General features: G+C 42.7%; 1 protein-coding gene across 1 annotated transcript in view; it reads left to right on the top strand.

Moving 5' to 3' along the window:
- Positions 1–239: 239 nt before the first annotated feature.
- LOC124805292 overlaps positions 240–13222 on the top strand; it is a 304927-nt gene continuing 291944 nt past the window's right edge. Inside the window, exon 1 of the mRNA XM_047265803.1 lies at positions 240–304. The gene's annotated coding sequence lies outside the window, so the exon portion shown is untranslated. The remainder of the gene's footprint in view (positions 305–13222) is intronic.

Raw genomic sequence — 13222 nt, 5'->3', positions numbered from 1 at the left:
CTAATGAACCTGAGATGTACGAAATGGTGTTACTACTCGTAGTAATTTTGCTTCTTGGTTTCGGGCATGAATGTCTGAAACTCATAGAGCTGACCGTTTGACAAGCGAATAGAGAACATTTAGCGCTCTCATTTTGCAACCACCGTCGTTTCGTCGCTGCTAAATTTATCGTGTTTTGGATTGGTCGGAGGCGCAGCGGTGTGGTGGGAGCGTGGGCAGTGGCGCGCCGCGCGGCCGCCAGTGGGAACTAGTCTGCAGCCAGCAAGCAGCGAGCCCGGCTCAGCTCTGCCGCCCGCGCCCTAAGGTAAAGCAGCAGCACAAACACCAAGCATGCTCAATCACGCATGTCTGCCCTGCCGTAGACGCGAAGTGCCGACTGTCAACTGTTCGCTCAGCACACGTGTAACTCGCCAGTGGGATTCGAGCCAAAACAATAAAAGGAGGCTGCGCAGAGAGGCAAATGCAAGCGTGCTACGGAACAGAAAAATATCATCTGATCTACCTACATCCATACTCTGCAGCTGTGAAAAGCATGGCAGAGGGTACTTTCCATTGTAGCAAATATTATGGTGTCTTCCCATTCTGTACGGTACGGGATGCAGGAAATAAAACGCCGCTTGTGTAGAAAAATGTTCTCGAACCGGCGCTACGGATACGATTACGTCTTTTCTTGCATTACATTGCTTGATTCATATGCCATAGATTCTACTTAGACAAGCATATGGAATATGGAAAGAACTCAAACATGTACATTTTATTCGAGTGCAGTATGTAGGGTGAGTCATGTAAGCCGTCTTGTTTCGTGAACGGTTCTATGTATCGAAACTAGGATTTCGGCAAATGGGAGTACGCTAAGCGGCATGTAATTTGGTGTGTGATGAAGTGTCTTTTCTTGTATTGCTAGAGGTATTGAAGCAAGTATGATTTTTTAAACAGAGTGATATACTATTTTTAACGGCGTCCGAAAGCGCTTGAAAAGACGAACACAACGATATAATTGTTAAAGTTGAGGTTGAACATCCAGGAGATGCACCAAAATTGGAAAGCAATGTGATCAAAGCAGAGCTACTAAAACTATTGTTCGGTAGTTTTGGTACGCTATGTAAATGACGTATGACGTAGTAAATTGTAGGATTACCGGTAGTATTGGTAGCACTGGTTGGTTAGAAACATAAATGAATGTGTAAGAGAGAAACTGGTAAATGACGACTTCTCTTTGTCCTTTTTTGAGTTTTGCGCATAATTAGAACCGCATTTCATTTAGTGTTAGTCCATTGCGTATTTTATATCGTTACAAAACATAAATTGCATTTAATAAGTAATAAATATTAGTTGATCGCTTTAACTTCAGCTCTTTTATATAACCAAAGCAATTACTTTTGACGCAAGTACAGTCTGCATACACCAGCACAAAAAATATGTATAATTATTCTTGTTCATCATGACGAAAGCAAGGGTTTCCTGTTATTATTGGTAAATTCGAAATTTATTTATGAATAAAAGAAACATGTTTTATATAAGTTCGACGAAATATTGAGGTGATGTTTGATATAATTTTGTTTTACGTTTTTTATGTTACCTTTTTGTTGAGGGAATTGCGTTTTCTAACGCTTTGTGATAAATCTGCATTGTTTTCTTTATTTTTACTAGATATTCTGTTTCGCGTTACAAATCAATAAATTTCGAATAAAATTTGATTTAAACATTGGCAGTTTCAAATTTGCTATAAACAGGCTTACAGGAGGATAACTATGCAGAACAAAAGCGTTCCGTAGGTTCCCCGCCCCCCTCCGCTCCTTGAATATTTTGGTTGTGGTGACAGACTAATCTGTAGCGTAGCCTGAGGACTAGGTGAGGTTGGGAGGTGGAGATGGGTTGAGAGTTAGCAAAGCCAACAAATGTGAAAGCAAAAAATCTGATTGTGCTAATAACAATTTCACTGGTAGAGAAGCCAAATGTAGTAGAGCAGATGCGCAAAACTATAGACCTTTATCTCTGACGTCGATCTGTTGTAGAATTTTAGAACATGTTTTTTGCTCGAGTATCATGTCGTTTTTGGAAACCCAGAATCAACGTGGATTCCGGAAACAGCGATCGTGTGAGACCCAACTCGCTTTATTTGTTCATGAGACCCAGAAAATATTAGATACAGGCTCTCAGGTAGATGCTATTTTTCTTGACTTCCGGAAGGCGTTCGATACAGTTCCGCACTGTCGCCTGATAAACAAAGTAAGAGCCTACGGAATATCAGACCAGCTGTGTGGCTGGATTGAAGAGTTTTTAGCAAACAGAACACAGCATGTTGTTATCAATGGAGAGACGTCTACAGACGTTAAAGTAACCTCTGGCGTGCCACAGGGGAGTGTTATGGGACCATTGCTTTTCACGATATATATAAATGACCTAGTAGATAGTGTCGGAAGTTCCATGTGGCTTTTCGCGGATGATGCTGTAGTATACAGAGAAGTTGCAGCATTAGAAAATTGTAGCGAAATGCAGGAAGATCTGCAGCGGATAGACACTTGGTGCAGGGCGTGGCAACTGACCCTTAACATAGACAAATGTAATGTATTGCGAATACATAGAAAGAAGGATCCTTTATTGTATGATTATATGATAGCGGAACAAACACTGGAAGCAGTTACTTCTGTAAAATATCTGGGAGTATGCGTGCGGAGCGATTTGGAGTGGAATGATAATATAAAATTAATTGTTGGTAAGGCGGGTACCAGGTTGAGATTCATTGGGAGAGTCCTTAGAAAATGTATTCCATCAACAAAGGAGGTGGCTTACAAAACACTCGTTCGACCTATACTTGAGTATTGCTCAACAGTGTGGGATCCGTACCAGATCGGGTTGACGGATGAGATAGAGAAGATCCAAAGAAGAGCGGCGCGTTTCGTCACAGGGTTATTTGGTAACTGTGATAGCGTTACGGAGATGTTTAACAAACTCAAGTGGCAGACTCTGCAAGAGAGGCGTTCTGGATCGCGATGTAGCTTGCTGTCCAGGTTTCGAGAGGGTGCGTTTCTGGATGAGGTATCGAATATATTGCTTCCCCCTACTTATACCTCCCGAGGAGATCACGAATGTAAAATTAGAGAGATTAGAGCGCGCACGGAGGCTTTCAGACAGTCGTTCTTCCCGCGAACCATACGCGACTGGAACAGGAAAGGGAGGTTATGACAGTGGCACGTAAAGTGCCCTCCGCCACACACCGTTGGATGGCTTGCGGAGAATAGATGTAGATGAGAGGGGATCCAGTACATAACTTTCACACAGTGTGTTGAATTGTAGTTGCAAGTATTTATAGTAAATCTCACACCCATTACTAAATGTATTGTTCTTCGCCGTTACCACGCAGTCCCAAGCGACTAGTAAAAAGTGCAGGTGACTCCTGTATACAAGAGGGGTAATGGAATGGACCTGCTAAATTACAGACCAATATCCTGAACCTCCATTTGCTTCAGAGTTCTTGAACATATTCAGAATCTGAATATAATAAATTTCCTTGTGATTGAGAAGCTATGTCCATGAGTCAGTATGAATTAGAAAGCATTGATATGGAAACTCAACTTTCCCTTTTCTCACACGCTATACCACGAACTGTGGATGAAGAACGACATGCAGATTCCTTAACACGGAAGTGTGTGACACAGTGCCTCGCTGCTAACTGTTAACAAAGATACAAGCATATGGAATAGGTTCCCACCTGTGTGCATGGCTCGAAGACTCCTTAAGTAATAGTACCCAGTATGTTGTCATCAATAGTGAGTGTTCATCAGATACAAGGATGTCGGCAGGCATGCACTAGGACTGGTATTATTTTCTATATACGTAAATGATCCGGTGGACAGGGCGGGCAGCAGTCCGAGTTGTTTGCCGATAATGCTGTTGTGTATGGGAAGATGCCGTAGTTGAGTGGTTGTAGGAGCATACAAGATGAGAAGGGAGGACCGATAGAGGTACTCATGGTACTCTCCGCCACACACCGTCAGGTGGCTTGCGGAGTGTGGATGTAGATGTAGTTACCCCACCCTCCACATATCTTCACTCAGTTTCTGGGCTGTTCACCGCTTCAGGTTTTTAGGGGAATCTAAGACGCTGACAGCATACGTAAAGAAAGCGATCGTTATGAGGTAATGCCCGATAGGTATGCAACACACACACCTAACTTACAGTACCGCAGGTGCGACTTTTAACTGACTAAAGCTACTAGGAAAGCTACCGTAATCTACGCTTGCTTATGATAGTCTACGGTAGCCTAAGGTAGTTTTACTACTCGAGGCTAGAGTCAGCTATTACAATGTAAACACCACCAAGCATAGCTCTCACGCGAGACTCCGTCGACACATGTAGCAAGACAGGCCTACGCTACTAAGATAAAGCCTCATTTCCTAGCGCGACATAGATACAGGGTGACCATTATTGAACTATATGAACAAAAACGCAAACTAGTTACAAACTAGGGCGAGCACACCCTTTATTCAACATGTAAACACCACTACAGATATTCGGATTTAGGTTATGACTTGTTCGGCATGTCTACCATCATTGGTGATGATGTAGCGCAGACGAATAGCAAAATTTGTCGGAACATCGATGCTGTCGATGACCTCCCGAATAGCCGTTTTCAGCTCAGCTGTGGTTTTGGGGTTATTGCAGTACACCTTATCTTTAATAGAGCTACACAAAAAGGAGTCGCATGTGTTCCGATACGGAGAATATGGCGGCCAATCAAGGTCCATGCCAGCGACCGCTGGGTATCTCGGAGCCAAAATGCGGTCCCTGAAGTGCTCCTCCAGGACATCAAGCACTCTCCTGCTTCAGGGAGGTCGAGCTCCGTCTTGCATGCATCACATCTTTTCGAAATCAGGGTCACTTTGGATAATGGGAATGAAATCATCTTCCGAAAACCACGTACCGTTCGGTAGTCACCGTGCCATCAAGAAATTGGCACCGATTATTCCATGACTGGACATTGCTCACCACACAGTCACCTGTTGAGGATGAAGAGAGTTCTTGATCGCGAAATGCTGTTTCTCAGTCCTCTAAATGCTCCAATTTTGCAGATTGACGAACCCATCCAAATGAAAGTGGGTTTCGTCGCTAAACCAAACCGTACATCGCATACTAATTCCCACCATATCCCGCGACCAACCGTGCAGTTTGAACGTCCTAACGCAAACCATTCAGAAGTTAGAATGATTTTATTTCATGTAGTTCAATAGTTGTCACCCTGTATATGATGATTTTTTTTTATTTAGGACTATGACATATTCTAGTTTCTGGTGCATGAGATGGAGCTTAGGAAAACTATTACAAATGTGTCTACGTTTCCAGGTTTTTTGTGGAAAGATTTACAGTTTCGTCATGCAGTTTCCTATTTAAACCATCTCTGTTGCTGCTCAGTTGTCAACACCGATACAGAAACGTCATTCATGCTTCATAACCACAAACAACTTTACTCAAGGGAAAAAGGAAACTATTGTATTAACTTCCTTAGATTTGAAAAAAAAAAGTTCCCTGACCCTTCTTCGCCTGGAGAGTTCTGAATGCTTCTTAAAGTAGACCACCTGCCGTCAGACAAATGTGTCTATAAGTAGTACTCGACATTGTAATTAGACAGAATTCACTTTAAATATACTAAAAAGTTTATTCTGCATGACTGACGACATGTTATACACAATATATACTTTTCTTAACTACAGTATGTGCTCAAATTGTTTACCATCGTCTGCGAGACACATTTGCAATCGACGTTCGAGAAATAAGTGAATTGATGAAAGTATTTTGAATGATATGCCGTTGCGTGATGTGGCGGTTCGGTGGCGTTTATCGTCTGGCGTAGTTGGGGCTTCATGATAAGACTACATCTTTCAGGGCACACCGCAGAAAAAAATTAAAAGGAGTCAAATCGAGAGACCTGGCCAGCCACTATAATACAGCATTCCGTCCTATCCAACGTTCAAGAAACATTTCATTCAGTTGTTGCGTTGGTACACGGGAGGAGTGAGCCGAACAGCCGTCGTGCTGGAACCACATACACTGTCGCTTGTCCGATGGTACCTCTTCTAGAAGAACAAATAGAATGTTAGTAAGAAAGTGAGGATACGTATTTCAATTTAATATCCCTGGGATGAAGGAAGGTCCCACAACGAAATTTCCTACGATGCTGCAACGTAGCTTTACGCTTCACGTTCGTGAGAGTGATTTGATTGCGTAAAAAATTGGACTGCGTCAACATGTATGTAAAAACGGACCCACCGTTAATTTTCCGCTCCTCAGAAGTGCATATCACGTGAATGTGCAAAACAGTGGTTCGTAAACGTTGCTTTGTCGGTGAAGAGCACACGCTGGAAGAACGTAGTGTTGTCTTCCAAGCGATGTAAGACAAACTAACAAAATTATATATTTATTTATTTAACATGATCTAATTAGAGCCATCAGACCCTCTGTTACGTCGGACCATGGATTCTCAAATACAGTAACTTTCTTACACCAAAATTAGCTAAGAAATAACAATTTTAATATGACAACTAGTATTAAAATGATTAAGTGTGTGAAATGACGGTATGAGAAAATATACCGACTATCAACTAATAAAGTTATTACCGGCAGTACTTGTACTAATGCAACTGCTGCCTCTAATAGTGATAATAATAATAATAATAATAATAACAATAATAACAATAATTATAGTGGCAGATACAATAAATATTTAGAGGTGTTCGTAGTAGATGCTTTCTGATATAGCGAGTTCTGGGGAAAGGAAATTTAAGGAGACTGCACCAGCTAAGAATACTGGGAAGTATGGAAGATCAGATTGAAACAGGGACGTACAAGGGTAATGGGTGCGTACAGGTACAATGGTAGTCATTATTGTTACTTTATTAGACGTGTCATTAACTGTCTTCTTAAGCTGGGAACGTTATTCACTTCTCTAATATAATGCGGGAGGTTTTTCCAGAGTCGGCTTCCTGCTTCTGAGGACTTCGAGAGCTGTTTTGATTAGTGGGGCGCTCAACTGCGCATTCATCAGCGCCCGTACGAAGTCCAAATTTTTACACAGTCCAATTTTTACACAATCAAAACACTGACACGAATGATAATGATGATGATGGTGAAATAATAACAACACAAACACCCAGTCCTCGGGGAGAGAAAATCCCCAACCCGCCAGGGCTTCGAGAGTGGCTGAATGATGGAGTACTACAGAAAGGATTTTGATCTGGTGGGAACGGGCGTTTCTCCTATGTTGTTCAGACAAGTGCATTAACGTCGAGGAGGGATATGAGGGACAGTGTTCGTGGATAAGACAGCAGAGAAGACAGTGGGTATGGAAATCTCGGCTCTTGTCTGGATACACCAGGATATCTACACATATGATGGTGAAATACGATCAAAGAGTCGAACATCTCAGATATAACGAACATAAGTATTCATAACCAGTTCCAGGTGCCGTGAGCTTTCCTGACGAAGGCCTTACAGGATAACATCACCGTAATCAGTAATTGTAAGTATAAGTGTCTGTACAGATTTCTTTTCCAGGTGAAGAGGGAAGATCTTTTTATATTTTTGTAGGGCGTTTGAGAGATCTGATGCCTTTTGCACATTGCAGTTACGTGCTCAATCCAATTTGGACTTTTATCTGTTTTTGCACCTAAACTCTTTGTTAAAGGAGAGAAGTTGATATTTGTCCCATTTAGGATTAAAGATGATGTGGATTCCCGATAGTTCATGTTAATGAGCCCAGAATAACCAATCAGTACCGTTTGGGTTTGGTATGGGTTGAGCTTTAACTTGATAATGCACACAGGTCGATGTTGAGATTCTCTATAGCTGTCTTCAGGTTTATTGGTTTTTAATTTAGATACAACTAAAGGTTATCAGCTCACATACGGCATTTGCAGTAGGACAAAACTGATGACACATCACAATGAAAAGAATTCAGGATCTAATACCGAACCCTGGTGATTCCTGAAGCTACTTGTCTCCATTGTGACTTTACAGTGCAGGACATGATGAATCGATGGCTAGACGTCATGTATGAGCGAAACCATCTACATCTACATCTACGTCCATACTCCGCAAGCCACCTGACGGTGTGTGGCGGAGGGTACCTTCAGTACCTCTATCGGTTCTCCCTTCTATTCCAGTCTCGTATTGTTCGTGGAAAGAAGGACTGTCGGTATGCCTCTGTGTGGGCTCTAATCTCTCTGGTTTTATCCTCATGGTCTCTTCGCGAGATATACGTAGGAGGGAGCAATATACTGCTTGACTCTTCGGTGAAGGTATGTTCTCGAAACTTCAATAAAAGCCCGTACCGAGCTACTGAGCGTCTCTCCTGCAGAGTCTTCCACTGGAGTTTATCTATCATCTCCGTAACGCTTTCGCGATTACTAAATGATCCTGTAACGAAGCGCGCTGCTCTCCGTTGGATCTTCTCTATCTCTTCTATCAACCCTATCTGGTATGGATCCCACACTGCTGAGCAGTATTCAAGCAGTGGGCGAACAAGCGTACTGTAACCTACTTCCTTTGTTTTCGGATTGCATTTCCTTAGGATTCTTCCAATGAATCTCAGTCTGGCATCTGCTTTACCGACGATCAACATTATATGATCATTCCATTTTAAATCACTCCTAATGCATACTCCCAGATAATTTATGGTATTAACTGCTTCCAGTTGCTGACCTGCTATTTTGTAGCTAAATGATAAAGGATCTATCTTTCTGTATATTCGCAGCACATTACACTTGTCTACATTGAGATTCAATTGCCATTCCCTGCACCATGCGTCAATTCGCTGCAGATCCTCCTGCATTTCAATACAATTTTCCATTGTTACAACCTCTCGGTACACCACAGCATCATCTGCAAAAAGCCTCAGTGAACTTCCGATGTCATCCACCAGGTCATTTATGTATATTGTGAATAGCAACGGTCCTATGACACTCCCCTGCGGCACACCTGAAATCACTCTTACTTCGGAAGACTTCTCTCCATTGAGAATAACATGCTGCGTCCTGTTATCTAGGAACTCCTCAATCCAATCACACAATTGGTCTGATAGTCCATATGCTCTTACTTTGTTCATTAAACGACTGTGGGGAACTGTATCGAACGCCTTGCGGAAGTCAAGAAACACGGCATCTACCTGTGAACCCGTGTCTATGGCCCTCTGAGTCTCGTGGACGAATAGCGCGAGCTGGGTTTCACATGACCGTCTTTTTCGAAACCCATGCTGATTCCTACAGAGTAGATTTCTAGTCTCCAGAAAAGTCATTATACTCGAACACAATACGTGTTCCAAAATTCTGCAACTGATCGACGTTAGAGATATAGGTCTATAGTTCTGCACATCTGTTCGACGTCCCTTCTTGAAAACGGGGATGACCTGTGCCCTTTTCCAATCCTTTGGAACGCTACGCTCTTCTAGAGACCTACGGTACACCGCTGCAAGAAGGGGGGCAAGTTCCTTCGCGTACTCTGTGTAAAATTGAACTGGTATCCCATCAGGTCCAGAGGCCTTTCCTCTTTTGAGCGATTTTAATTGTTTCTCTATCCCTCTGTCGTCTATTTCGATATCTACCATTTTGTCATCTGTGCGACAATCTAGAGAAGGAACTACAGTGCAATCTTCCTCTGTGAAACAACTTTGGGAAAAGACATTTAGTATTTCGGCCTTTAGTCTGTCATCCTCTGTTTCAGTACCATTTTGGTCACAGAGTGTCTGGACATTTTGTTTTGATCCACCTACCGCTTTGACATAAGACCATAATTTCTTAGGATTTTCTGCCAAGTCAGTACATAGAACTTTACTTTCGAATTCATTGAACGCCTCTCGCATAGCCCTCCTCACACTACATTTCGCTTCGCGTAATTTTTGTTTGTCTGCAAGGCTTTGGCTATATTTATGTTTGCACTGCACTTGGCAAGAAATTTAGGCTACTAAGTTTAGCAAGTAAAATGTCATAGCCGACAATGTCAAAGGCTTTATTGAAGTCTAAGAAGCACGTGATAGTTGCCTCTTGTGCATCCATAACAAGCTTCAGGTCGTCTGTTACCTTTATTAAGGCATATGTTGTGCTTTGATGTTTACAGAAGCCTGATTAGTATTGATCTAGTAGTTTGTTTGAAATTAGTTTTTTAGCTTGTCGCGGACTGTGCATTCTAAGGCATTGGACAGTACAGCAGTATACAAGTAGGTCGGTAATCAGCTGATACTGTGACAGCGTCCTTTTTAGGTAATGGCTTAACTAGTTTCTGGTTCAAGGCCTCAGGAAAAACGCTTGTGGTTGAGGAGTGGTTGAAGATATCAGTTATCGTGGGCAGTAGTGGGTCCATAATAAGCTTCATCATTTGGACTGTGATGCCATCGTGTGCAGTAGATACTGATCTGATATGCGTGATGGTTCTTTTGACGGTGTGGCAAGTAACATTCTCTGGATGGAATTTTTCGTGGCTACAGTTGTTTACCCCGTGAAGTAATTAATGAAGTTCTGTTTCGTTGGTGGTTCAGTTGTTGTTGTAGACAGTGGGAAGTACCGATTCAGTTCAACGGATAAGGCAATGGAATAAGCTGCAGCTTTTACTTTGTCTGTACCAAGACCACGCAGGATTTTCCACAGGACTACTGGTTTATTTCCGTTGTCGGTTAATGTATCGGCATACCTGAGTTTTGCATTCCTCACAGCTTGACTGACTCTGTTCCGTTTCTGCTAGCATATGATTTTCACGCGAGGAACATAGTTTTTATACCCGATGTGCAGCATGTCTGAGATTAATGAGCTGTTTTAGTTCTTCAGTTAGCTGAGTGCAGTTTTCCTTCTCACTTTTCCAATATTCAGGGGGGCATACTCGTCATACAGCTGAGTAAGTTCGTTAGCAAACTAGTTTTTCGTTTATGCTCGGGAATGGAGTAGAAGACGTCCCCAACACTATTTCTTGCGCCTCACTTGCAAATTGAGATAAATTATTGTGTTTGAAGTCTCGGTTTGCAGTCAGTTGCGGTTTTATTTCTGGGACATTCTAGCGACTACGACATGAAAATTATGCCATGAGCAGAGATGCCAGGTGCAGATATTTGAGAGGCACAAATTACTCTGTTTTAGGATTTCGTTGCAAATATAACCATGAGAGTGTGACTGTTTTTCGTGTGATGGGTAGGACCAAACTGAAGTAGCGACATGTTTGGAGAAGAAAGCATCCGATTAAATTTCACACTGGACTGACTATTGTCTAGCTATAATTACATGCTCCTATGTCGATTCGAGACTTGAAAGAGTCGTTTCAAAGCCAGAAAACTCGTCTACTTTAGGATGTTTGTAGAGGACGCATACATGCACTTCCTGGTAAGGGATTTTATCTCTATGAACATATATTCCAGTTTTTATCTTCATTATTGTTGGATTTATGAAGCACAGTAGGTGAAAAATGAAATGTTCACCCCTACTCCATCCCCTCGACGAAAACATCTGTCGTGTCTTAAAAAGACGTAGCAGTCTAGGTTTACTGAACTTGTGGGAATACTTGGTTGGAGCCAGGTCTCCAACAGAAGTATTACATGGATACCTACGTCTTGAAATATATTACGGAACTCACTGAGAGAAGCTCTTCAATCTTAAGTTTAAAATCGCGTGGGAAGGAAGGGTTTTAAGGAACTGCACCAAGTACTCTCCAAGAGGGGTCGGTCATTAAGAGCGCCATAGGAGCAGCCGTTAGACGTAAATGTCTTTCCTCGGATTCTAGGTTTCTGCGACTCGATCATGCAAGCTGTAGACCAGGGCCAACCACAATGTGCCAAACTGCGCGTGGGCCGGGTGTGCGGGCATCGTGTGGGTCGAAAAAATGGTTCAAATGGCTCTAAGCACTAGGGCATTTATCATCTGAGGTCATCAGTCCCTTAGACTTAAAACTACCTAAACCTAACTAACATAAGGACATCACACACATCTATACCCGAGGCAGGATTCGAACCTGCGACCGTAGCAGCAGCGCGGTTCCGGACTGAAGCGTCTAGAACCGCTCGGCCACAGCGGCCGGCGCTTTGGTCGATCCTTCCTGGAAGAACTCGGTACAGCGTAACATTTCATTTAATATTGCGGTGTGGCATTTTTCGGCCGACTCACTGTCTTCAGTTCGGCAGAATCGCGGTGTCAGTGCCGTTCACCTTCCTCTATTTGTTCATGGTATGAAGGACCAGTTCAGGTCCAGTGGCTGTTTGTGCAAAAAGAGGTAGTCTATTTATCTATTGACACAAGCTTTTAAAAATGAGCGGGAATGACATAATAGAGGGATGAGATTTCTCAATGTATATTCTGTAGTAGTACTGCAAATTTCCTATGAAATGATATTAAAGTATCCTGCAGAATTAATTTAGAGATTCAGTTGACAATGAGAGAGCAAAAAATTACAACGATTCATTGTTCTGTACATCAAGAAGCACTTTGTGCTAAATTTGCAGGCTTGCAGCATTTAAAGAAATTGGTGGTATGACTAGTAAAATTCTTCATGTCACACACAATTCTTCACTATCACTTGTCACACTTTTCAATGGAACTGAAAGGAGAGTGTGGGGACTTCATTCACACATCAAAACAAGTTTTGCATCATTCCGGTTCACAGAACTCCTGAAGATAGACGTTGACTGTGGATATTGTATCACAGACACAGCCCCTTTTACTATTGAGAAATGTCACTAAACCCGCCCAGTATATAAACAACCATGCATGAGCAGCGCCTATTAGACAGAGGGGGTCCGACAGCCGATCAGTTCAAGTCATTCCACCAGGAAGAAGGTGTACACGGCTCGTATTGTCTGTAGTTCAACCATGCCTGGACAGTCAGTACCGCGGTTCCATCGCGTCCGCATTGTTACTTTGTGCCAGGAAGGGCTCTCAACAAGGGAAGTGTCCAGGCGTCTCGGAGTGAAGCAAAGCAATGTTGTTCGTACATGGAGGATATACAGAGAGACAGCAACTGTCGATGACATGCCTCGCTGAGGTCGCCCAAAGGCTACTGCTGCTATGGATGACCGCTACCTACGGATTATGGCTCAGAGGAACCCTGACAGCACCGGCATAATGTAGAATAATGCTTTTCGTGCAGCCACAGGACGTCGTGTTACGACTCATGAACAATAGGCTGCATGAGCGCAGCTTCACTCCCGACGTCCATGGCGACGTCCATTTTTGCAACCACGACACCATGCAGCACG

The sequence above is a fragment of the Schistocerca piceifrons genome, chromosome 7 (assembly GCF_021461385.2).
Source record: "Schistocerca piceifrons isolate TAMUIC-IGC-003096 chromosome 7, iqSchPice1.1, whole genome shotgun sequence".
NCBI classification, from domain to species: Eukaryota; Metazoa; Arthropoda; class Insecta; order Orthoptera; family Acrididae; genus Schistocerca; species Schistocerca piceifrons.
This window is presented reverse-complemented; position numbering and strand designations above follow the sequence as displayed.